The sequence below is a fragment of the Neofelis nebulosa genome, chromosome 3 (genome assembly GCF_028018385.1).
Source record: "Neofelis nebulosa isolate mNeoNeb1 chromosome 3, mNeoNeb1.pri, whole genome shotgun sequence".
NCBI classification, from domain to species: domain Eukaryota; kingdom Metazoa; phylum Chordata; class Mammalia; order Carnivora; family Felidae; genus Neofelis; species Neofelis nebulosa.
In genome coordinates, this window is record NC_080784.1 from 172,046,481 (window position 1) to 172,072,912 (window position 26,432).

Consider the following 26,432-nt stretch of genomic DNA (forward strand, 5'->3'; position numbering starts at 1 on the left):
ACAAACCGAAATCACAGCATAGTGCTTGTGTAATATGGACAGAGGGTACCTAAATCAGAAAGGGTCTGGGAAGGTTTCCTGGAAAAGGTAATTCTGGCCCTAAATTTTGAAGGACAAGGAGAAGTTGGCTAAACAGGGGAGGGAATTCCAGATAGAGCAACAGAAAGTTCATGAAGCAACAGGACAGAGTCAAGGAACTAGTTCAGTATGACCACAATGAACGGATGTGTGTGTTGGGGGAGGGGTGGGACAGGGAGAGGTGGATTGTAAAAGATTTGAACCATCACTCTGGCAATAGGATAGAGGATGATCAGAGGAGCAAACTAAAACTCAGGGGATTAGTTGGAATGTTTCACATACTTACAGGAGAAATATCCAATATCCATGGGCAGTCCAGGTGCTAGGCAGTTAGCTGACAAGTCAAATGGTGCCCTATTGAAGCCATGTAAACTTGTTTTTCTTTTTTTTTAAGTTTATTTATTTATTTGAGAGAGACAGACAGTGCAAGTGGAAAAGGGGCAGAGAGAGAGGGAGACAGAGGGAGGGAGGGAGGGAGGGAGAGAGAGAGAGAGAGAGAGAGAATATCCCAAGCAGGCTCTTCGCTGCCAGCACAGAGACAGATGTGGGGCTCGAATCCTTGAAGCTATGAGACCATGACCTGAACCAAAACCAAGAGTAGGACACTTAACCAGCTGAGTCACCCAGGCCCCTAAACTTCTGTTTTTCTAAGGTCACTTCCCAAGTTCAGGTTCTCATGATCTACAGCCTGGGTCATCTAAAGCACCGCCTTCACTGCACTCTTCATATATCATTTACTCCATATTTTTATAGCACTTATCATTCCCTAACAGTGCTTACAAATACTTAGGTACCTATCAGGAGTGTGTGTGTGTGTGTGTGTGTGTGTGTGTGTGTGTGTCTAAGCTTGGGCTGCCATAACAAAATACCGTACGCTTACAGAAAAGAAATTTATTTCTCACAGTTCTGGAGGCTGGAAAGTCCAGGACCAAGGTGCTGGCAGGAAGGTTTCATTCTGAAGCCTTTTTTCTTGACTTGTAAGTGGCTGCCATTTCATTGTGTGCTCACATGGCCTTTCCCTGGTAAGGAGAGGGAAAGGAGAGAACTCTTGCTTCCCCTTAGTTATTTATTTATCTAATTCTCAAGGTAGTTAACATACAGTGTAGTGTCTTCAGTAGAACTCAGTGATTCATCACTTACATGCAACACCCAGTGCTCATCCCAACAAGTGCCCCTCTTAATACCCATCACCCATTTAACCCATTCCCCACCCCCATCAACCTTCAGTTTGTTCTCTATATTTAAGGGTCTCTTATGGTTTGCCTCCCTCTCAGTTTTTATCTTATTTTTCTCATCTGTCAAGTTTCTTAAATTCAACATATGAATGAAATCATATGATATCTATTTTTCTCTGAATGACTTATTTCGCTTCTGTTTTTAATAAGGCCACCCAGTTTTATTGGTAGGGCCACACCCTTATACTTCATTTACACTTAATTACCTACTAAAGGTGTTATCTCCAAATCTAGTCATATTGGGGTTAAGGTTCAACACATGAATTTTAGTCCATAGCAATATATATGTTTGGGAGCACCTGGGTGGCTTAGTCGGTCAAGCGTCCATCCCTTTCTCTCTCTCCCTTTCCCTCAAAATAAACATTATATATATATATTATTTATAAGCATATGTATGTAACATATATACATATATATGTATATATGTATATAAACGTATAAAACATATATAAACATATATATAAATAAACATATATTATATAAACATTAAATATATATTATATTATTATATATTATATATTATATATAAACATTATATATAAATAAACATTTATAAGCATATTTATGTAACATATATACATATATATGTATATGCACATATGTATATACATATATATAAACATATATAAAGCATATATATATGAATATATGTTTTATTGATTTAAAAACTCCTCTTATGAGGCTCCTGGCTGGCTCATGGGGTAGAGCATATGACTCTCAGTATCAGGGCTTGGGGTCATGAGTTCACAACCCACATTGGTCATGGAACCTACTTAAAAAAAATGCTCTTATGAAAAAATATTAACCTCAAATGTTCTCTGCTTAAATTGCATATAACAATTGATTCTCACAAAGCACTTTTGTTGATTTTTACTGAACTTTTGTATCCAGAGCAACATGTTGTCGCTATTGATGAACCAACATAATTCTGTGAATGTTGTTTGATATTTTTGTTAAGGAATAAAATCAAAGTGAAACAACTAACACATATTGAAACTTCACTCTTTCAACAATAATGTGATCAACTTCTTTTCTGCAGTGAATAATGGTTTTTGAATACTGAAAGAATATTTACTCAATTTTTACTGCTGTTTACAATGTTAACAGCTACAGACATAACACACTTTTAAGTTTCATCCGTATTAACAAGCTCTTCATAACTTTTTTTAAAGTTTATTTATTTTGAGAGAGAGAGAGAACACACATATGCACGGGGAGGGGCAGGGAGAGAGGGACAGAGAGAATCCCAAGCAGGCTCCATGCACTGTCAGCACAGAGCCCAATTCAAGGACTTGCTCACACAAACCACAAGATCATGAGCTGAGCTGAAACCAAGAGTCGGATTCTTAACAGACTGAGCCACATAGGCACCCCATTCTTGACCATAACTTTTAAGTCTAGACAATCAACAAAATAATAAATAGCCTTGATTTGTCATGCTTGCTGGTGTTTCCATGTTGTAAATGCTGCCTCCATGACCTATTTGAAACTATTAGCCTAATGTCACTGAACATGAAACTGGAAAGAGATGTGCACAGCTCATTATCATATAACATTTCCATAATGCAGATACAATAGACATAAATAACCTCAAGGGCATAGATAATGGGAAAGTGTAGTAAAAATAATTATGAGTTTTGAATGTTTATTACCTTTCTTGAAAATATTTTTTGGGGCGCCTGGGTGGCTCAGTCGGTTGAGCGTCGGACTTCAGCTCAGGTCATGATCTCGCTGTTTGTGAGTTCAACCCCGTGTTGGGCTCTGTGCTGACAGCTCAGAGCCTGGAGCCTGTTTCGGTTTCTGTGTCTCCCTCTCTCTCTCTGACCCTCTCCTGTTCATGCTCTGTCACTCTCTGTCTCAAAAATAAGTAAACATTAAAAAAAAATTATTTTTTAATATTTTTAACATTTATTTATTTTTGAGAGATAGAGAGAGACAGAGCCTGAGCAGGGAGGGGCAGAGAGAGAGGCAGGCACAGAATCTGAAGCAGGCTTCAGGCTCTGAGCTGTCAGCACAGAGCCTGATGCACGGGGCTCAAATTCACAAACTGCAAGATCATGACCCCAGCCGAGCCCGAAGTCGACCCTTAACCGACTGAGCCCCCCTGGAGGCGCACCTATTACCTTTTTAAAAAAGTAATCTCTACTCCCAAAGTGGAACTTGAACTTATGACTATGAGATCCAGAGTTGCATGCTCTACTGACTAAGCCACCCATGTGCCCCTGTTATCTATTTTTAATATAACTCACTATAAATTTATACACTTTAACTTTTAATAATGGCTGTGCATAACAACCAGCTCACGAAATTCTGAAAAATTTAACAATCAGCTCTTGCAAGCCAATATGTGCTGGGTCCAGCATACCACTATGTGCCTACTCCAATTCTACTCAATCATACTGCCCAGTGCCACTGTCACCAGTCTCTCCTTTTCCCATCAGAAAATTCCCTCATTGAAACCCCTAAATATATTCCTATTCTATTAGAGAATTTATTTAATCTTCTCTTATAATTCAATGACTTTACATTCTGAAAGGACGTAAGTTTCAAGAAAGCAGACGTGATAAACTTAACAATGAGGAATAGAACAAGGTTGAGGACTTTTGGTTAATAGCCTTTTTTTTTTTAAGGTTTTATTTTTAAGTAATCTCTACACCCAGTGTGGGGCTCAAACTTACAGCCCTGAGATCAAGAGTCTCATGCTCTACTGACTCAGGGACCCCAATAGTCTTAAAAATATTCTTAACTAAAATATAGTATACAACTATTCATTTTTAAAATGAAAACATTAATAACTGGTCAGGAAATAATACTAACAATAGTAAGACTGATCAGTGGATGCTGAACCCATTGGGTAAAATGTTGACAGGGGACACATTTCCAAAGCATTATACTAGAGATTTTTTTTAACCAATTACAAGAGGAAAGATGAATCTTTCCCAAGGAGCAACCTGGCAGTTAAAACCTAAGCTAGGAGATCAAATCTAGCATCACAAATATAGTGGGTTATCCTTACACTGTCTCTTGATATGATACAATACAATATTCACAACATTCCCTATAAGAAATTCTTGGCAGAATATTTACTCTGAATCTAATCAAGTCCTTCTAGACCTAACTTTCACTTTATAGGAAATTCAAGGAGACAGAATAACACGTTAAACAACATTGTAAGACAAAAATAAAATGTGAGACCTTCTACAAAACAACTGGCCTGGCCTCTTCAAAAAGTGAGTATTGGGGCCCCTGGGTGGTTCAGTTGGTTAAGCATCCAACTCTTCATTTCAACTCTTGATTTCAGCTTAGGTCATGATCTCACAATTCATGAATTAGAGCCCCGCATCGGGCTCTGTGCTGACAGTGTGGAGCTTGCTTGGAATTTTCCCTCCCTTTCTCTCTGCCCCTATTCCACGTGCACTCTCTCTCTTTCTTAAAATAAATAAACTTAAAAAAAAATGAGTATCATTATAAAAGATGGGAGAGCTATTTCAAATTAAAAGAATGTACAAAGTTAAAACAACCAAATGTTAGTTTGTGTAGATTCTAGATTGAAAAGGTGTAATAAAAGAAATCTGAGGGACATATAAACATTCGATTATGAGATGGATATTAGATGACATTACATGGTTATTGTTAATTTTTTGAGAGGTATGGGATTTACAAGTAAAGTTCCAGGGTGTCTGCAAATTACATTCAAAAGTTTCAGTGAAAGAGCAGTGTATCTAGGTGATGGACCAATAGAGATCATAAAAGCAAATGTAGCAAAATATCAATAATTATTTAATCTAGATGAAAGACATATGAATGTTTATTATTCTCTGATTTCATCTCTGTGTTAAAATTTTCCATATTAAAATGTTAAGAAAAGAATGTAGGGAATTTTGTTATAACAATGTAATACCTTCTGAGTTTTAATAAATTACTATATGATTTTTGGCTTATTACCTAAAATTATATTTAATGATCAATTGGAAATTCAATTTGGTCCTCCAATATTTTTAGAAACAATGAAAAAATCAGTGGGAGCAAAATATGGCACTTTGATATAAAGATTATTCTTTTTTACATTTTTTAATGTTTATTTATTTTTGAGAAAGAGAGAGACAGAACACAAGCAGGGGAGGGGCAGGGAGAGAGGGAGACACAGAATCCAAAGCAGGCTCCAGGCTCTGAGCTGTCAGCACAGAGCCCAATGTGGGGCTTGAACCCACAAACTGTGAGATTGTGACCTGAGCTAAAGTCGGACACTTAAACAACTGAACCACCCAGGCACCCCTGGTATAAGGATTATTTTAAGCTGAAGGCCTCTGAGAGGAAGCAGATAAAAAGGAAAGCTCTCTGCATTACTCCTATTGCCTAAAATAGGACATAAATTTATGAAGTTGTTCCCCCTCCTCTCTCTACTGGAAAGGACAAAAGTTACCTTAATCAGCCCAGAGATGACAACAAGGAATCTACATAACATACTTTGCTAACTAGCCCTTATCTTTCATTAGATCTCCCATACATTCACCTTCCCCCAATTTGTCACCCTATAAACTCAAAGTCCTCTTCGTTTGGTCACTTCTCTAAAAATTTGCTGTTCTTTTGGGAAGATACTCCATAAGCCCAAGTTCTAACCATCTCTTTGAGTTACTCCTTTCTGGGTATTCCCATTGTGTATGCTTCATTCACATGTTAATAAGCTGTTTCTTTTTCTCTTGTTAATCTGTCTTTTGTCAGTCTAATTTTCATGGGCACCAGCCAATGAACTTAAGATGGGTAAAGAGAAAAAAGAAATTTTTCCTCCTCTACAAACATCAGATGAATTGCAAAAGTATTTGTTACAGAGAGTAATTTTTTCTCAACATCTAACCTGGTATTTCAAATTGTTCCTTTGTTTGGTGCCCTGGAAAAATCAACAGCTATTAAGATTTAGAAGATTGCAAGGGATGCCTTTCAAAATGTGGAGAGAACCAGTGTGACAAGTTCCCAAAAAGACAACTTTTTAGGAAAACAGATACATGGAAGTTTTGCTGTTTCATCTCATTAAAAATATTAAAGCCAGTACATCTTTCAGAAAATCTTTCTTGTGGGGCACCTGGCTGGCTCAGTCAGTATAGCACGTGACTCTTAATCTCAGGGTTGTACATTTGAGCCCCGTGTTGGGTGTAGAGATTACTTAAAAGTAAAATCTTTAAAAAAAAAAAAAAAAGAAAATCTTTTTTGTACTTCCAGGGGTACATGTATCACAGAAGTTAATTTTTTGCCATATTTATTTCAGATTTTTCTGTTTTATCAAACAGTACATACAGTTGAAACCCATCCCCATTCCATTATCCTAACTATCCAGAGCTACCTTTTCACTGAAATCACTGTATTCTTACTGTTCATGTTTTTATACTTTTGTTACATAGATTTATATTACCTCTGTACATGTGCAATAAGCAATACACAGTATAGTTTTCTATCCTTTTATATTTTTCACAGATGGTACCATACTTCATGTATGCTCTTAGAATCTACTTTTTTCAGTCAACAGTGTGTTTAGGATGTAACCATGGTACTACACCTGGGTTTAGTTCATTTATTCTAGCTATCTTATGGTATCCTATTTATGAATTACCAAAATGAATTTATTTGGCATCTTCATGAACATTTAGTCTTTTACCTTTAAAATCAATTCTGGGAGCACAAACAAAAATAAAAATAGATGTGGAATAGTTAGGCCAGAATATCTTCAACTTTGCATATTAAAATAGTTGCAAATTTACTTCTAGTGGTTGCACTTAGAGTATGAGAATATCTTTAATCCCTGCCAACATTTGTTATTTTTAGTTCCCACCAAATCTTATGTGTATGAAAATGGTATATCATATTTGTTCTAATGTACATTTTCCTTAGTAGCAGTGAGTTTGAGCACTCTTTCGCAATTTTATTGGCCATTCAGGTTTTCTCTTCAGTTGCCTTTTTCTACTGGATTGTTTGTCTCTGATACCATCTGCTATTATTAGTTTGTTAGAGTTTTTAATTATTTATTTTTATTTTTGTTGGAGAGGAAAGAGGACGCAAGTGAGCAAGGGGCAGAAAGAGAGAGAGACAAGCAGGGTTCACCTGAAGTGGGGCCCAAGCTCACCCAATGTGGGACTTGAACTCAGGAACCATGAGATCATGACCTGAGCTGAAGTCAGATTTTATTTTATTTTTTTTTTCAACATTTTTTTTTTTTTATTTATTTTTTTGGGACAGAGAGAGACAGAGCATGAACGGCGGAGGGGCAGAGAGAGAGGGAGACACAGAATCGGAAACAGGCTCCAGGCTCCGAGCCATCGGCCCAGAGCCTGACGCGGGGCTCGAACTCACGGACCGCGAGATCGTGACCTGGCTGAAGTCGGACGCTTAACCGACTGCGCCACCCAGGCGCCCCTGAAGTCAGATTTTAATGACTGAGCCACTCAGGCGCCCTTGTTAGAGTTTTTCAAAAAGTATGTTAAGATGTTAAAATTATGTTTTGATACTAGTCCTTTGATAGTGTTGAAATTTTTTCCTTTGTCTTTGAAACCTAAATAAAAATAGTAACTGAATATATGGAGGAAGGATCTGTCCCACAACATTAGGCCCCAAGCTTAACCAGAGACTGCCTGGCCATGGCTCCATGAAGCTATCAAATTAAGATAAATGAAAAGGGCACAAACCAAGTTGCTTTCCAAATGGCTCATGGTTTGCTTGCCTGATTTATGAAGGATGATACTCCCCATTAAAACTCTTTTTAGTAGGTTGACTTCATTTTGCTGACTGAACCAACATAATCGTTTTATTCTAATAATCGAGTTCCTTTCATTACATGCTTTTTGCTTCTTGTGCATTCTCAGACAGGCTGAAGGTAGACAAAAATGGAACACAATGGAGGTTCTAGAAATGTTACCAAGAAGAAATCATTTATTTTGAATGGATGAAAATAAGGAGGTAACAACTTATCAGATTGTACTATGATTATTTTTACAAATGATGCTCACTTTTAGTAACTGCTAGATTTTCTTCTACTGCTGTTTCTCCCTAGAGCAGAAGCATCACAAAGACTGTATTTTCTCCACTCCTGTGCTATTCTCTTGGGCTTCAAATGAAACTATAGATCCTGAAGTGGATTCTAGGACAGTGTTTCAGGCAACTTAGGGACAGTGTGAAATATACTGAAGTCATAGTGGAAGAAGCTGAAGCTACTGTGCCAAGATATATGAGCTTCCAGTGGTTAGTGTTGACTATTGAATGCAGTGACATCTATCATTTTCTCCTTTGTAAGGTATCATAAACCATTTTATGTTTTTTTGAATAGTCTATTATTATTATTATTATTATTATTATTCACATATGACGCTCTATTACTTTCAGGTATACAACATTGATTTGATACTTCTATACATTGGGCAATAATCACCACCATAAGTCTAGTTGTCTGTCACCATACAAATTTACAAATTTGTTTTTCTTATGATGAGAACTTTTAAGATTTAGTCTTGGCAACTTTCAAGTATACAATACCAGTTTATTGACTATAGTCACCATTGCTGTACATTACATGCCCATTGCATATTTATTTTATATCTGGAAGTTTATATTTCTTGATCCCCGTCGCTCATTTTGCTTACCCCCATACCACCTCCCCTTTGGCAACCACCAATCTGTTTTCTTTGTGAGTTTTGTTTTGTTTGTTCATTTGCCTTTTTTGTTTTGTTTTGTTTTTGTTTTAGATTCCATTTAGCAAAATACCCACAAGGTCCATCCATGTTGATGCAAATGGCAAGATTTCCTTTTTTAATGGCTGAATAGTATTCCTGTGTGTGTGTGTGTGTGTGTGTGTGTGTGTGTGTGTGTGTGAGAGAGAGAGAGAGAGAGAGAGAGAGACAGACAGAGACGGAGACAGAGAGAGACAGAGAGAGACTTCCTCTTTATCCATTCATCCATTCATGGACACTTATGTTGCTTTTGTATTGTGGCTATTCTAAATAATCCTGCAGTGAGCATAGGGGTGCATATATCTTTTTGAGTTAGTATTTTAGTTTTCCTTGGACATTTTATGTTTTACGTTATATACGGATGATATTTAACACCCCTTCCTTTTTTTTTGTTTAACAATTGGAATTTTCCCCGCTGGTGTATATCTTTACTTTCTTCCTTGATCAGTGTGTTTGCTAGTGTTAAATCAAGGAGGTCACTAGACTGAAGGTGATTCTAGTACCTTATCAGAATTAAGTGAGCAATCCAAAACCGAACCCTGTAAATGCCTCAAGGTTAAGAAAACAAAATCTAAGGATAATCAATCACAAAGAGCCAACTTGACTTTCCAAATAAGGCAAATATTTAAGCTATAGCCAATCAAAATAATTTCCTTGCTTTGCTTCTGCCTTTACTCCATAAAAGTCTTTCTCCTAGCTCCTATCGTGGAGCACTTGTTACCACTTCTGGCTTGGTTGGCACTGCCTGATTCGAATTGATTTTTGCTCAAATAAGATCTTAACATTTTTAATGTGCCTTAGTTTTATCTTTAATAATAGTGAATAACTTACCAAATATACATGTTTGTCTTAGTCAGGACTCTCTTGACTGTAACAGAAATTAATCCCAAACAGACTTATGGGGAAATGGGGCCAAAGTAATTAACTACTTTGAAAAGACCAGAGGGACCGTAATAATCCAAGCTTGATTCTCAGTGGGTTCAGTCTGGTCCCCTAAATTATTTATTTATTCACTTATTTTTTTAAATTTATTTTTAAGTAAGTTCTATGCAACCCCAGAGATCAAGAATCACATGCTCTACCAACTAAGCCAGTCAGGTGCTCCCTCTTTTTTTGTTTAAAGAGCATGCTTGAATGTGAAGGGTTTTTTATTTTATTTTATTTTATTTTATTTTATTTTATTTTAATGTTTGTTTATTTATTTTGAGAGAGAGAAGGAGAAAGAGAGAGAGAATGCATGTGCATGCAAGTGGGGGTGGGGCAGAGAGAGGGAGAGAGAGAGAGAGAGAGAGAGAGAATCCTAAGCAGGTTCTGCACTATCAGGACAGAGCCTGATGCAAGGCTTGATCCCATGAACTGTGAGATCATGACCTGAGCTGAAATCCAAGAGTGGGATGCCTAAGTGACTGAATCACCCAGGCGCTCCTAATTTATTTATTTATTTTTATTTTAAGAAAACTTTTTTAAACATTTATTCATTTTTGAGAGTAAGAAAGACAGAGCATGAATGGGGGAGGGGCAGAGAGAGAGGGAGACAGAATCCGAAGCAGGCTCCAGGCTCTGAGCTGTCAGCACAGAGACTGATGCGGAGCTCAAACCCACAAACCGTAAGATCATGACCTGAGCCGAAGTCAGACGCTTAACTGACTGAGCCACCCAGGCGCCCCTATTTTATTTTTAAAGTAAGCTCTACCCCCAGTGTGGGGCTTGACCTCAGGACCCCGAGATCAAGAGTCATATGCTCTCCCAGTTGATCTAGCCAGGCACCCCTGGTCTCATAAATTCTTAACCTATCGTTAAGATAGATGGTCCGGGCTTAGGTCATTCACCCACTCTTGTCTGAACGGAGTAGTAAGGGGAGGATGTATGGGATCAGCCTCATCTGAAACTCTATGCCTGTTGCTATGAAAAGAACAATGTATGGATGCCAGGAAAGCAAAAACAATATAGTTCCATTTCAATCATCCTTTTTTATCCAATGCTTTTTATATTTTTGCTTCTCCCCCTCCCCCAATGTCTGTCAATCAATTTTGACTTGATAAGAGTTACCTCAGGGTGGACATCAATTCCCGTTATCCAGCTTATTTTAATTGAAGGAAGAAAATTTTGCTGTAACACACCCCCAAAGCTGAAGCAGTTGGCTACTAAAAGGCCATTACTCCTTTTGGATAGAAATTGGCTGATGGAGCAAGAATTGATTCCGGAGTTATTGATGATTTGGCTCTCCCCAGTTTTCGGGGAGGGGGGGTTCTACTGAACCATCAAGTCATCAATTTGCTCATTTCTGCTTCCATCAGTGATTAATGATCCTGAGGTTGGATAGGGCATCTTTGCAATTGCTAAGTGCTGAGTCATTCATCTCATTAAGAATACATTCCTACCTTCATTTGCTGCCTGAAAAGTAAGCCCCAGAAGCTCTGCAGATATAGCATGACTATGAGATCTTAACTATGCATGAATGTATATGTAAGCGTGTTTTCCTTTGTTTTTGACTGAGCTATTTTTATACTCCATAAATCGTAGATAACTGATAGCAAGGCAACTAGTTTTTGTCTATTTTATTAGTTTTCTATTGCTGCTTTTCTTTTCCTTTTTTATTATTTTTTTTAAGTAGGCTCCATGCCCAATGTGGGGCTTGAACTTATGACCCTGAGATCAAGAGTTGTATGCTCTACCAACTGAGCCACCCAGGTGCCCCTCTATTGCTGTTTCTAAAAACTGCCATGAATTTGGCATCTTAAAGCAACACAAATTTACTTTCTTACAGTTCTGGAAACTAGAAGTCCCACACAGGTTCCCCTGGGCTAAGATCAAGGTAACTGCAGAGCTCCATTACTTTCTGGAGGCTGTAGGGAGAATTATATTTGCTTGCCTTTTCTAGCTTTTAAAGGCCACCCCATTCCTGAGCTCTTGGATCCCTTTCTCTATCTTCTAAATCAGCAGTGTTGCATCTTTCTGACCATCCTTCCATAGTCACAGCTCCCTCTGACTCTCTCCTGCTTACCCTCTTCCACGTTTAAAGACCCTTGTGATCACATTGAACCCATCTGGATAATCCAAGATAATCTCTACAATTAGGTCATCTGATTAGCAATCTTTTTTTTTTTTTTTTTTTTTTTTTTTTTTTTATTTTTTTTTAATTTTTTTTTTTTCAACGTTTTTTATTTATTTTTGGACAGAGAGAGACAGAGCATGAACGGGGGAGGGGCAGAGAGAGAGGGAGACACAGAATCGGAAACAGGCTCCAGGCTCCGAGCCATCAGCCCAGAGCCCGACGCGGGGCTCGAACTCACGGACCGCGAGATCGTGACCTGGCTGAAGTCGGACGCTTAACCGACTGCGCCACCCAGGCGCCCCTGATTAGCAATCTTAATTCCCTCTGTATCAACTCAATTCCCCTTCACTCCCTAACATATTGACAGGTTCTGAGGATTAGGCTGGGACATTTTGGAGGTGGGGGAAGTAGGCATTATTCTGCCTTCCACCATCTATAGACATGCAAATAAATTCTGCCAAATGGAGATTGCTTTGACATCTCTACCCACCCACTCCTGTAGCAAAATCCACTTTTCCTTCCATTTCAACATTCCTTTACTCTATAGGAAGTTGTAGATCTTTGACTTCACCTTTGAACCAATTTTAACAGATTTCCCAGTTCTGTCATTATTTAATGAGCTACGTAAAATCTTCGACATGTGTTTATCTTATACATCATATGAAATAAATTATTAGCTTATAAATATTTATAGGTCATGATTGTACCTTATTTTGAAAATTTATCAGAGGCTTAGGTACTAGAGATTGAAAAAATAGAAATGTATACACTAGAGATACATCGTAGGGCTTCAGGAAATGATGGTATACCTCAATCTCTTCCATCTTCTTATAGATTTCAACGTGATCAGGAGATAGACTTGGCTGGGACTCCAACAGCTACCGGTTGAAAGTCAGAGATCAGGTTACTTCCTTCTGACATTTGAAACTCAAGTTTGAATCCTAGTCCATTCAAGGGAATTGTCTAAGATCATCTATCTGTTCATTACTCTACCTGGACTTCAGAAGTTTTACAATCTACTTTTTAAAAAGAAAGCTGGGGCTTCTGGGTGGCTCAGTCAGTTGATCGTCCAACTCTTGATTTCGGCTCAGGTCATAATCTCACAGTTCTTGAGATCAAGCCCGGAGTCTGGCTCTGCGCTGACAGCATGGATTCTCTCTCTCCCTCTCTCTCAGCTTAGGATTCTCTTTCTCCCTCTCTCTCTGGCCCTCCCCCCACTCTCTTTCTCAAAATAAATAAGTAATAAAAACATTAAAAATTTTTTTAAAAAGTAAAAATTAAAAGGAAAGTTAACAATGAACTAACCCCTACCTCCAGTCATTGACCCACAAATAGTGATTTTGCGAGATGAAATGAAAATGTTAAGCATTTTTGCTTAAAAGCGTAAAGCATCTGGTTCATCTTCACAGGGAAGTTGGAGTATTCTGGTCTGATACAGCAACCACCCTGGCTCTGTTTCCTTTCCCTTGGAGCACTCAACCAGCTCTGACAGAACAGCTTCCGGTAAACTTGTTACCCTACCTATTGAATCCAGAAGGTCAACATTTCCAGTAGTCTAGAAGAAACAGAGAGAGAGAAGACAAGAAGCTTCCTTATTACAAATCCAAATCCTTTTCATTTGCTATTTCATCACAGAGTAGCTGGCCACTAACTCTATAGATCAAAATTGTGCTATCCAGCTATGCTTTAAATATAATAAAATTTCAGTAAAATAAAAATGTGAATAATAATAAAATAAATAATGGGATTTGGTAGGGATTGCATTGGGTAATATAGAAATTTTAACAATATTTCTTCTTCTAATCCATAAGCCTGGAATGTTTTTCCATTTTTTTTGTGTCCTCTTCAATTTCTTTCATCCGTGCTCTATACTTTTTAGAGTACAGATCTTTTACCTCTTTGGTTAGGTTTGCTCGTAGATATCTAATGTGTTTGGTGTAATTATGAATGGGATTGATTCCTTGATTTCTCCTTCTGTTTCTTCATTATCGGTGTATACAAATGCAATAGATTTCTGTATGTTGATTTTGTACTCTGTGACTTTACTTATTTTGTGTATCAGTTCTAGCAGTTTTTTGGTGGAGTCTTTTGGGTTTTCTTTCTCTCTCTCTCTCTCTCTCTTTTTAATGTTTATTTATTTTCAAGAGAGAGAGAATGAGAGTTCATGTGTTACTGGGGGGAAGGCAGAGACAGGGAAACAGGGGGGCTCAAACTCATGAGCCATGAGATCATGACCTGAGACGAAGGCAAATGCTTAACCGACTGAGCCACCCAAGCGCCCCAGAATGTTTTGGGTTTTCTATATAGAGAGTATCCTGTCCTCTGCAAATAGTGAAAGTTTGACTACTTCCTTGCCAGTTTGAATACCTTTTATTTCTTTTTGTTGCCTGATTACTGAGGCCAGGATTTCCAGCACTATGATGAACAGTGGTGAGAGTGGACATCCCTGTCTTGTTCCTGACTGTAGAGGAAAAGTTTTCAGGTTTTCCCCACTGAGGACAACATTAACTGTGGATTTTTCATGTAATGGGATTTGTAAGCTCGTTAGAAGCCTGAAAAAGTCAGTTTTGGGTGCTATATTTATCCTTTTTTTTTAAGTTTATTTATTTATTTTGAGAGAGAGAGAGAGTGCACACGTGTGTGCAAGTGGGCAAGAGATAGAGAAAGAGAGAAAGAGAGAGAGAGAGAGAGAGAGAGAGAGAGAGAGAGAGAGAGAGAGAGAATCCCAAGCAGGCTCCATGCTGTTAGCTCAGAGCTTGACTCAGGGCTTGAATTCACAAACTGTGAGATCATGATCTGAGCTGAACCAAGAATCTGACACTTAACTGACTGAGACACCCAGGCATCCCTATATTTATCCTTTTGATCAAAGTCCTAAAGAGTAATTTTATATTTATTTGTCTGTGGCCTACATATTTTTTTCCTTTTGTGAAGAAAATTATTTGTATTTTATTTTATTTTTAAAAATTTTTTAATGTTTATTTTTGAGAGAGAGAGAGAGGGACAGAGACAGAGCATGAGCAGAGGAGGGGCAGAGAGAGAGGGAGACACAATCTGAAGCAGGCTCTAGGCTCTGAGCTGTCAACACAGAGCCCAATGTGGGACTCGAACTCACAAGAACCGTGAGATCATGACCTAGGCTAAAGTTGGACGTTTAACTCACTGAGCTGCAAAGCACCCCAAAATTATTTATATTTTATATATTTTTTTAAATTTAATTGTTTTTATTTTTTAAAATTTATATCCAAATTAATTAGCATATAGTGCAACAACGATTTCAGGAGTAGATTCCTTTGTACCCCTTACCCATTTAGCCCATTCCCCCCTCCCACAACCCCTCCAGTAACCCTCAGGGTGTTCTCCATATTTATGAGTCTCTTCTGTTTTGTCCCCCTCCCTGTTTTTATGTTATTTTTGTTTCCCTTCCCTTATGTTCATCTGTTTTGTCTCTTAATGTCCTCATATGAGTGAAGTCAAATGATTTTTGTCTTTCTCTGACTAATTTCACTTAGCATAATACCCTCCAGTTCCATCCACGTAGTTGCAAATGGCAAGATTTCATTCTTTTTGATTTCTGAGTAATACTCCATTGTGTATATATATATATATATATATATATATATATATATATATATATACCACATCTTCTTTATCCATTCATCCATCGATGGACATTTGGGCTCTTTCCATACTTTGGCTGTTATTGATAATGCTGCTATAAACATGGGGGTGCATGTGTCCCTTCAAAACAGTACACCTGTATCCCGTGGATAAATGCCTAGTAGTGCAATTGCTGGGTCATAGGGAAGTTCTATTTTTAGTTTTTTGAGGAACCTCCATACTATTTTCCAGAGTGGCTGCACCAGCTTGCATTCCAACCCACAATGAAAAAGATCCTCTTTCTCCGCATCCTTGCCAACATCTGTTGTTGCCTGAGTTGTTAATGTTAGCAATTCTGACAGGTGTAAGGTGGTATCTCATTGTGGTTTTGATTTGTATTTCCCTAATGATGAGTGATGTTGAGCATTTTTTCATGTGTCGATTGGCCATCTGGATGTCTTCTTTGGAGAAGTGTCTATTCATGTCTTTTGCCCATTTCTTCACTGGATTATTTGTTTTTTGGGTGTTCAGTTTGATAAATTCTTTATAGATTTTGTATACTAACCCTTTATCTGATATGTCATTTGCAAATATCTTCTTCCATTCTGTCAGTTGCCTTGTAGTTTTGCTGATTGTTTCCTTTGCTGTGAAGAAGCTTTTTATTTTGATGAGGTCCCAGTAGTTCATTTTTGCTTTTGTTTCTCTTGCCTCTGGAGACGTGTTGAGTAAGAAGTTGCTGTGGCCAAGATCAAAGAGGTTTTTGCCTGCTATCTCCTCGAGGATTTTGATGGTTTCCTGTCTTACATTGAGGTCTTTCATCCATTTTGAATTTATTTTTGTGTATGGTGTAAGAAAGTGGCCCAGGTTCATTCTTCTGCACGTTGCTGTCCAGTTTTCCCAGCACCACTTGCTGAAGAGACTGTCTTTATTCCATTGGATATTCTTTTCTGCTTTGTCAAAGATTAGTTGGCCATACGTTTGTAGGTCCATTTCTGGGTTCTCTATTCTGTTCCATTGATCCGAGTGTCTGTTTTTGTGCCAGTACCATACTGTCTTGATGATTACAGCTTTGTAGTATAGCTTGAAGTCTGGGATTGTGATGCCTCCTGCTTTGGTTTTCTTTTTCAAGATTGCTTTGGCTGTTCGGGGTCTTTTCTGGTTCCATACACTTTTTAGGATTATTTGTTCTAGCTCTGTGAAGAATGCTGGTGTTATTTTGATAGGGATTGCATTGAATATGTAGATTGCTTTGGGTAGGATTGACATTTTAACAATATTTGTTCTTCCCATCCAGGAACATGGAATCTTTTTCCATATTTTTGTGTCTTCAATTTTTTCATAAGCTTTCAAAATTATTTGTATTTTAAAGGGTAGATTTCCTACACTTTAATGTTCTTCATTATAAAAATAATATATGCTTATATTAGAAAATTTGGAAAAACATTTTATTATTTTATTTTTTTAATGTTTATTTATTTTTTGAGAGAAAGAGAAAGCAAGAGAGATCCTGTGTGCATGAGCAGGGGAGGGGCAGAGAGAGTGAAATCCCAAGCAGGCTCCATGCAGATGGCACAGAGCCTCGCTTGGGGCCCAAACTCATGAAGCTGTGAGATCATTACATGAGCTGAAACCAAGAGTCGGACATTCAATCGACCAAGCCACACAGGTGCCCCTGGAAAAAACACTTTTAAAAAAAGAAAAAAAGTTATTCACAACACAACCATCCAGATTACTATTGGCTTTTATTACTGCCTAAGTTTTTGTTGGATTTTTTTTCTTACATTGTAATAATCTTTCATACATAAAATGTTTATATTGTCTTTTCACTCAATATAATCAGCAATTCCTATGTCATTGTTACATAATTTTTTGGCTACATAATTTTTCACCAGCTTGATATTCTGTAGTTTAAGTGACATTTGCATATTTGTTATCTTTATGTCTATGATAAGGTTTGTCTTTTATGGTAGCTTCAAATTTATTTATTCAATTTTTTATTACTGCTTCTTGTTAATTAAGCAATTTATATAAGTTTATTAAGAACAAAATTCAGTAGTTATATTAACAACATCAAAATACAGAATTCAGATTCTTTAAATTTCTCCAGTAGAAGCTTAAAAAAAACCCCATAAAACTCAATACAGATCACAAGAAGTCCAGCTAGTTTTAAAGGCAATCAGAAATTTTCCTTTCCATCAAAATCATCGTTATCCATAGTAGATAGCAATAAACATTTTGATCACTAACCACAAGCTTAGTAAGAATCACTTGTAAAAGTAGACAGCGAGCATATAATACAAAAATAAAATGGAAGTCAGTGTTAAGCACTGTTCTCTTTGGTTTTATTCAGAGCTGTTTTTTCAGTATTTGTTCATTTATTCATTAAATATTGAAGGAGCACTAACTAGATACTAGACATTGGAGAGAGGACAGTTAATAAGAAATACTTTATAGCATTCATTCTGGGGCTGACTGGATCATCTTCAAATTCCTTTTTTTCTTTTAATGTTTATTTATATTTGAAAGAGGCGGGGGGGGGGGATAGGGAGAGAGAAAGAGAGAGAGAGACTGAGAGCAAGCAGAGGAAGGGCAGAGAGAAAGGGAGACACAGAATCTGAAGCAGGCTCCAAGCTCCGAGCCATCAGCACAGAGCCCGATGTAGGGCTTGAACTCACAGGCCGTGAGATCATGACCTAAGCCGAAGTCGGACACTTAACCGACTGAGCCATCCAGGCGCCCCAATCATCTTCAAATTCTTTTGCATGCTATAAAATGTTTCCCGGGCTCTGTCTGCTAATGTTGAAGAATCAGAACCGTGTGCTGGGTTATTCAAAAGGCACTGCCCCTCTCTTGGTGCTCATGTCTTCAGTGGTAGCTGGTTAATGTGACTGTGACAACACCTAGGCTTGTTGTTATAAAGGGAGGGATATTTGTGGTCTCTCAGAAAAAGGAAGTCCTGTGGAGAGGGCAGCTTGCTGTGGGAAGCAGCCATTCTGCAGCACCCACAGGAGGAGGAAGCTGGGGATTAAAACAAAAACAAAAACAAAACAACCAAACTCTCTTTTCCTACCTACCTCGGATCTTCTCCCCGATCTAATCTCCAGGGATCCCCACTGGCAAAATCCAAATGGAAGCCGAAGAGCAAGGAAGTTTATCGATGCAGTCGGTAAAGCTCAGATTCCCAGAGCCGGGAACAGAGCAGAGCAGAGCAGCGGATCTGGAGGAACAAACAAAATCTTCAGTACGAATAGTATAAAATGAGTAGTATTGCTGTGCCCATGTTGCAGGTGTGGAAACTGAGGGTACAGAGAGGTTAATTAATGCGCCCATAGACAATAGGGGGACAAAATTGGCATTTACATCAAGCGCTTATGTTTAATTACTATATATACTGCCATTGTTTCTCCATGATATCTCCTAAATAGTGCCACACACAGTAGAGTTCCTCAGGAAATACTTTTTTGCAAAGGAAGGAAAAGGAAAAGTGAAGAGAAAACTATTTAGAAAGAATTTAAGTTAGCTCTGTGAAAGAATGTCTTGGGTTAGCAAAGTCAACAGAGGTACTTCTAGCAAATTTTCATGAACCTGATAAATCCTTGTTTTTAAGAATTGCTCAGATGTACTCTACCTGAGGTGGTAACTAGACTTAGCATTTTCTTATGTAAAAAAATAGTAAGTCACTATGATGTACACCTGAAACTACTAAACTGTTGTATGTTAATTACACTTCAATTAAAAGTATAATTTTCATTATACTCTGCCTGAAGGTGAGGGGTGTGAATCAAAGAGTTTAGATCCAAGGCCCTGTGTCTCCACCATTCTGTCCAGTCAAACTTTTTTGTATTGTGGCAAAAAACACGTAACATAAAGTTTACCATTTTAACCATTTCTAAGTGTATGGTTCAGTGACATTAAGTACGTTTACATCGTCCTGTAACCATCTATCTCTAGGAATTTTTCACCTTCCCAAAATGAAACTCTGCATCCATTAAACAGTATGTCTGTACATATTTGGAATAATAATACTGTCTAACTCATAAACCCTCTCAGGTTGATTAGAGGGAAAGATATTTGGAATATTTGTAAGATACATCTGCAGAATATTGGCTTTCAAATATCCATTTGTAGGGTGAAATTAAAGCTAACAAACACGGCGTGCCTGGGTGGCACAGTGGGTTAAGCATCTGACTTTGGCTCAGGTCAAGGTCTCACAGTTTGTGAGTTCAAGCTCCATATCAGGCTGTCAGTGCAGAGCCTGCTTCAGATCTTCTGTCCCCTTTGCTCTCTGCCCCTTCCCGGCTCATGCTCTCTCTCTTTCTCAAAAATAAATAAACATTAAAAACTTAAAAAAAACCCAATGAACACATAATGTGGGGCGCCTGGCTGCCCCAATCAAGAGAGCATGTGACTCTTGATCTTGGGATTGTAAATTCAAGCCCCATGTTGGGATTACTTAAAAATGAAATCTTTAGAAAACAAACAAGCACATAATGTAAAAAAAACAAAAACAAACAAAAAAAAAAAACAAGCACATAATGTAATCATATTGTTTTTACTGAAGTGCCTTACAGTAGGTTATAAATCAGAGTTGTCCAACAGACATGCAAGCTGTATATGGAATTTAAAATTTTCTACTAAAGTGAAATGTAACACATGAAGTTAATTTTAGCATATTTATCTAACCAATATATCCAAAACACTATCATTTCATTGTGTAATCAATATTACAAAATTTTAATCAGATATTTTACATTCTTTTTTTCATATAAACCTTCAAACTCCGATGTATACTAGAGCACAGCTTAGTTTGTATTAGTCACATTTTAATTGTTCACCAGCTGCATATAATAGTGACTACTAAATGAGATAGCACATGTCTATCCTATCCAACCTGTTTGTTCTTTTTTAAAAAATTTTTTTCGTTTGCTTATTTTTGAGAGACAGAGCACGAGTGGGGGAGGGGAGAGAGAGAGGGAGACACAGAATCCGAAGCAGGCTCCAGGCTCTGAGCTGTCAGCAGAGAGCCTGATACGGAGTTCAAACCCACGAACCGTGAGATCATGACCTGAACCGAAGTCAGACACCTAACTGACTGAGCCACCCAGGAACCCCTAACCTGTTTATTCTCATAGAAACAGACCGATTAGTAGCTAGACAGATGTTTAGAACTAGAGATCCTTCTTTGTGAAGTGTAGGTTCAGTACCTTTCAGAAGGGGCTCAGGGGTCACTCAGTTGAGCATCTGACTCTTGATTTCAGCTCAGGTCCTGATCCCAGGATCATGGGATCAAGCCCCACGTCGGGGTCCACACTTGGGGTGCTTGAGATTCTCTCCTTTCCCTCTGCGCCTCTCCCTTCCTTGTGCTCTCTCTCTTTAAAATAAAAAAATCTTAAGTGTTAAAACATTATGTGTTTTATTTGCAGATTCAAAAGAAATTTCTCTCGGTCTGGTCTTGACCTAGCAGTGATTTTAGTACTATCTCTTTCAGATGCCTAATGTCTTCAGAAGCAGCCCAACAATGTGAAATACTTGATATACGTCCCCGGCAGGGACACAAACTACTCCACCAGCTGCCCTCCTTCATGTCAGGAAAAACAGTCCAATATATTTCTGGTCTACTACAAAATCTCAGAGGGTTGAAACAACCCAACACAGAAAAAAAGAAAATGAGCTAGGATTCAACCACTTGCTCTCATGAAAAGCATCAATAGTTAATAATGTTTAAAATTCACAGGATGCTAGATAGGGCGCCTGGGTGGCTCAGTCAGTTGAGTGTCCGACTTCGGCTCAGGTCATGATCTCGCGGTTCGTGAGTTTGAGCCCTGCGTGGGGCTCTGTGCTGACAGCTCAGAGCCTGGAGCCTGCTTCGGATTCTGTGTCTCCCTCTCTCTCTCTCCCCCTCCGCTGCTTGTGCTCTGTCTCTCTCTATCTCTCAAGAATAAATAAATTTTTAAAAAGTTTTTAAATTCACAGGATGCTAGAGACAAAAGAGTCCTCAAACATCATCTAGCATAATCCGTTTCCTTTTACAACTGGGACAACTATGGACAAGAGAAGTAGGGTGAGTCAAGCTTTCAGTCTCACAATGTGATGTGACAGTAATCTTTTTTTTTTTTTAATTTTTTTTTTCAACATTTTTTATTTATTTTTGGGACAGAGAGAGACAGAGCATGAACGGGGGAGGGGCAGAGAGAGGGAGACACAGAATCGGAAACAGGCTCCAGGCTCCGAGCCATCAGCCCAGAGCCTGACGTGGGGCTCGAACTCACGGACCGCGAGATCGTGACCTGGCTGAAGTCGGACGCTTAACCGACGGCGCCACCCAGGCGCCCCTGATGTGACAGTAATCTTACAGCTCATTGTCCAGAAAGTCCTTCCAAGCCATCGGTGCTCCCTGACTCTGTAAGGCGGACACATTCTTTTTATTTGTATTTTTATTTATTAGCTACAACATTGAGTGTGTTTATACCACTACCAAAAAGAACCATGTTACTGAGGAAAAGCATTGTTGCTTAGAGATTAGTGGTTTGATTCTTGAATATGGAACTTTTCTATACGGTAACATAGAGTGATTAAGAGGTCTCAGGATCTCATCTAAACCTAAGTACCTCCCAAAGGCCCCATCTCAAAATACTATCACAGGGTGGGTAGGGTTCAACTTAATGAATTTTGGGGCAGGACAAAATTCAGCCTGTAGCAATCAGGAAACTCACATGTACCAGATTTTTCTTTCTTCCAAATATTTGTAACTGATGGCATGGTCATGAACAGAGAAGAGAGAAGTATATCCACCTGTTCCCTAAACCTCATTCTTCTTGATATATTTTGACTAACAGGATACTGACTTTTCTTGGGATTTTGCTTAACCATATGCAAGCTTTCCTCTCAAACTGCTAGACCAAAATTTTCTTCTAAGAAATATTTTTAATAATAAATTGGCATTAACAAAGCTATACAAATATCCATGAATTTTTAATAGCAAAGTACTTAGTATTATAGATTGGATTATGTTCCCCACCCCAAAAAAGAGACATTGAAGTCCTAACCCCCCAGTATTTCAGAATGTGACCTTATTTAGAAAGAGGGTTGGTGCAGATGTAATTAGTTAGCTAAGGTCATACTGAATGGGATGACCCCTAATCCAATACGACTGGCCTTATAAGAAAATGACAATGCAAAAAACACAAACATAGGGAGAATGCCACGTAAAGACAGAAGATTGGAAAAATGCATCTATAAGCCAAGGGACACCAAAGATCTGCCAAACTGCTAGATGCTAGGAAGAGGTGAAGAAGTATTCTCCTATTTAGAGGAAGCATAGTCTGGCCTGGATTTCAGACTGGCTTCCAGAAGTATGAGGCAGTAAATGCCCGCCGTTTTAAGCCACCTAGTTTGAAATACTTTGTTACGAAAGCCCTGCAATATGAATACAATGGTCTGTCTTCTGAAATTGTAACAGACTAGTTAGAGGCAGTTTATTTTCTTATTTTAAGTTTGTGTTTATCCTTTTTTTTTTTCTTTTTCAGATACGGTGAGAAAACAGGAGGTGACCAGAATTTATGCTTCCTTTTTAAAATTCAGAGCTAGCAAAGTGCATCACAGCAAGCAAAAACCAAACCAAGAAGAAAGTAAATACGTTGTTTTATTTAATCCAAGAAAATGAAGAGAATATTTGCTGCATGGAGTGGCTTATTGCCAGAGCAGTTGTTGGGGAAACAGCTATTCATACATTAAAAATGACATTTACAGAATCAACTATCAAATTATTCGCAGAAAACATTTAAAATGAAATTTTTGTTTTCATTTAAGACATTTAAAATGAAATTTAATTCCCAACTCCAATATCAAAGAAGGTTATGAACATTGTTTACAATATTAATTATGCAGAGTAGGGGGAGGGTTGCAGACTCACAAATGAGTTGCCAGTTTAGATGGAAACCACTCACTCTGAAAAGTCTAAGAGATTTCTTTGAAGTACCACGTGCTTCAAACGCTGGGAGAATATTGGAGACTCATGGAGGTTTCTAAGACCTTATACTTTACCAGAATCATTTTTTTTTAATTTTTTTTTTTAACGTTTATTTATTTTTGATACAGAGAGAGACAGAGCATGAACAGGGGAGGAGCAGACAGAGAGGGAGACACAGAATCTGAAACAGGCTCCAGGCTCTGAGCTGTCAGCACAGAGCCTGACGCGGGGCTCGAACTCACGGACCGTGAGATCATGACCTGAGCCGAAGTCAGACGCTTAACCAACCAAGCCACCCAGTCGCCCCCAGAATCATTTTTGAAGTTAAAACATTTCTTCACATCCTGTCACATCATAAAATAGAATATGCCCTCTACTGATGTTTATGAAAATCCAAGAATGCCCAAGTCAAGTTCTTTTGTGTACAAATAACCTCTCTGTTCAATACTGAAAACAGGCAGGGGACACCTGGCTGGCTCGGTCGGTGGAGCAGGCAACTCTCGATCTCAGGGTTGGAAATTCGAGCTCCGCGTTGGGTGTAGAGATTACTTAAAAAAAAAAAAAAATTACAAAATACCGAAAACAGGAAGTCCTAAAAGGAGAAGTGATGTACAGAGTAAGGAATACCTAACTGAGGTATGACTTATTGGTGAGCACTCATTTACCAGGAAATGGAAGGGAACGGAGACTATCATGTAACATGCTTCATCCTCAGGGCACTTTTGTGCTCAGCTGTTTGGACCTCTGGCTCTTGACTTTGACTCAAGTCATGATCTCGTGGTTCATGGGTTTGAGCCCCACATTGGGCTCTGAGCTAACAGTGCAGAGCCTACTTCAGAATTTCTCTCTCTCCCTCTTTCTCTGCCCCTCCGCTTGCATGTGCTCTCTCTCTCTCTCTCAAAATAAATAAATAAACTTAAAAAAAAAGCCTCATCCCCTAAAAATATTCATTAACAAGAATATGTTGCAAAGGTATGGTTAATGTAATAAATGATATGTAATATACACATATGGTCTCTCTTCTTCACAAATTCTTTTTTTTTAATTTTTTAAATGTTTTTATTTATTTTTGAGACAGAGAGAGACAGAGCATGAGCAGGGGAGGGGCAGAGAGAAAGGGAGACACAGAATCTGAAGCAGGCTCTAGGCTCTGAGCTGTCAGCACACAGCCCGATGCAGGGCTTGACCTCACATACTCTGCGATCATGACCGGAGCCAAAGTCGGACACTTAACCGACTGAGCCACCCAGGTGCCCCTCTTCTTCACAAATTCTAACGGGGTAAGATCTTTTCTTCTTGCTGGACAATTTGATCTCGTGTCTACCATGTGCTGGGAACACGTGCTTTGAAACAATTCAAAGACCTTACTTTCATGGAGCTTGCGTTACAGTAGAGGGGACAGAAGTAAATATATGTTGCTCTAAGATATGTTCTATCAAGTTGCTTGAAAACTTCACCTTTGCAACTGAAGTTATGAATTGCATCACATGAGGAAGCGAATTCGATGGTTCCATCCAGTTTGTAAATCTATAGCCATATTTTGGAGTCTGTCCCTTCTGGAATCATGATGGCAATAACAGGGTGGTATTTCCTGCCAGTGTGGTTCAATTGGCAGCTTAACTTAAAAGAAACAGTCATGGATGTTCTTGAGAATTCTTTGTTGTCACACTGAAGTTCTTCCCACCTCCAGCAAATGTAAACACATACTTTTTGTTTTGTGCCTCTTTCGTTCCCACCAGTCCGTACCATTCCGCTGATGTAAAGAAATTTTGAGCTTAAAAAAGTACTAAATGTATATATAAATTCAACAATCAATTTTCCCTTAACTAAACAAAAGAGTCTGGGCCCTTTGTCTACCTTGTACAGTTCCATCAAAGGCCGTGGGAGAAAACACCTTGGATTTCAGTCATTTCATACAGGGATCCCCTCATTTTCTGCATATTTCTTCTTACTGCTGTTATCATAGGCTCCCAAACTTTGGTCCCTATGCCCTCCCTTCAATCTACAAACATTGTCATCAAATGACTTGGGAAATCAACATAATAACTAAATTTTCAGTCTACGCAAGATTACTTGGTCTTTACGTAAAGGGAAAGACTCAGTTCTGAAATTCTTTTTTTTTTGCAAATCTATTTATTTTTTTTAGTAATCTCTACTCCCAGTGTGGGGCTCGACCTCATGACTCTGAGATCAAGAGTCACATGCTCCTCTGAGCCAGCCAGGGGCCCCATCGGTTCTGAAATTCTTGAGTCATGCCCTTCTTCATCCAACATACCAGAAGTGTCAGGATTCTTAGCTGCGAGAAAGAGAAATCAAATGTGGCTCTTTTAAGGAGAAAAGAAATTGATTAAAGGATACTGAACAGTTCACCTGAAGAACAAGCCTTGGAGGTCACACGGCTAGAACAATGCCCCAGATCATGTCCTGGAACTGGTCCCATGAAGCCACCGCTGCTGCCATACTGGGCCCAGATACCACAACCTTGAACCACCCCCACCTCCCACACAGAACACGGAACACTTGTGCTAAAAGCAGACACCACGGCTCTTCTCCCCCTGCCCCGGGTATCTGCCATTTGTGCTGTGACACCTTCTGTAGGATTCTCCCCAGGTTCTGCTGCTTTCGGTACCAGCTTCTGGAGTGACAGGCCATGGCATGCCCGGCCTAGCTGTGAGAGAGGCTGCAAAAGTGAGTAACTGACATTTTCAGATTCCAGGGTAGCTGCCTCCTCAAAATGTAGGAGAGGCCTCCAACCAAGGAAGGGGGTTTCTGTGTGGTGGTAA

The 26,432-nt window shown here is 38.7% G+C and overlaps 1 long non-coding RNA gene across 3 annotated transcripts in view; it reads left to right on the plus strand.

The window, feature by feature from the left end:
• LOC131507660 (uncharacterized) overlaps positions 1–23,431 on the plus strand; it is a 23,906-nt gene extending 475 nt beyond the window's left edge. The window contains exons 2-4 of one of the 3 annotated variants that reach the window (XR_009259615.1): positions 8,165–8,258; positions 8,353–8,592; positions 23,207–23,431. This is a non-coding gene — a long non-coding RNA (uncharacterized LOC131507660). The remainder of the gene's footprint in view (positions 1–8,164; positions 8,259–8,352; positions 8,593–23,206) is intronic. The other 2 variants (XR_009259616.1, XR_009259614.1) reach the window with 2 other exon arrangements.
• The last annotated feature ends 3,001 nt before the right edge of the window (positions 23,432–26,432 follow it).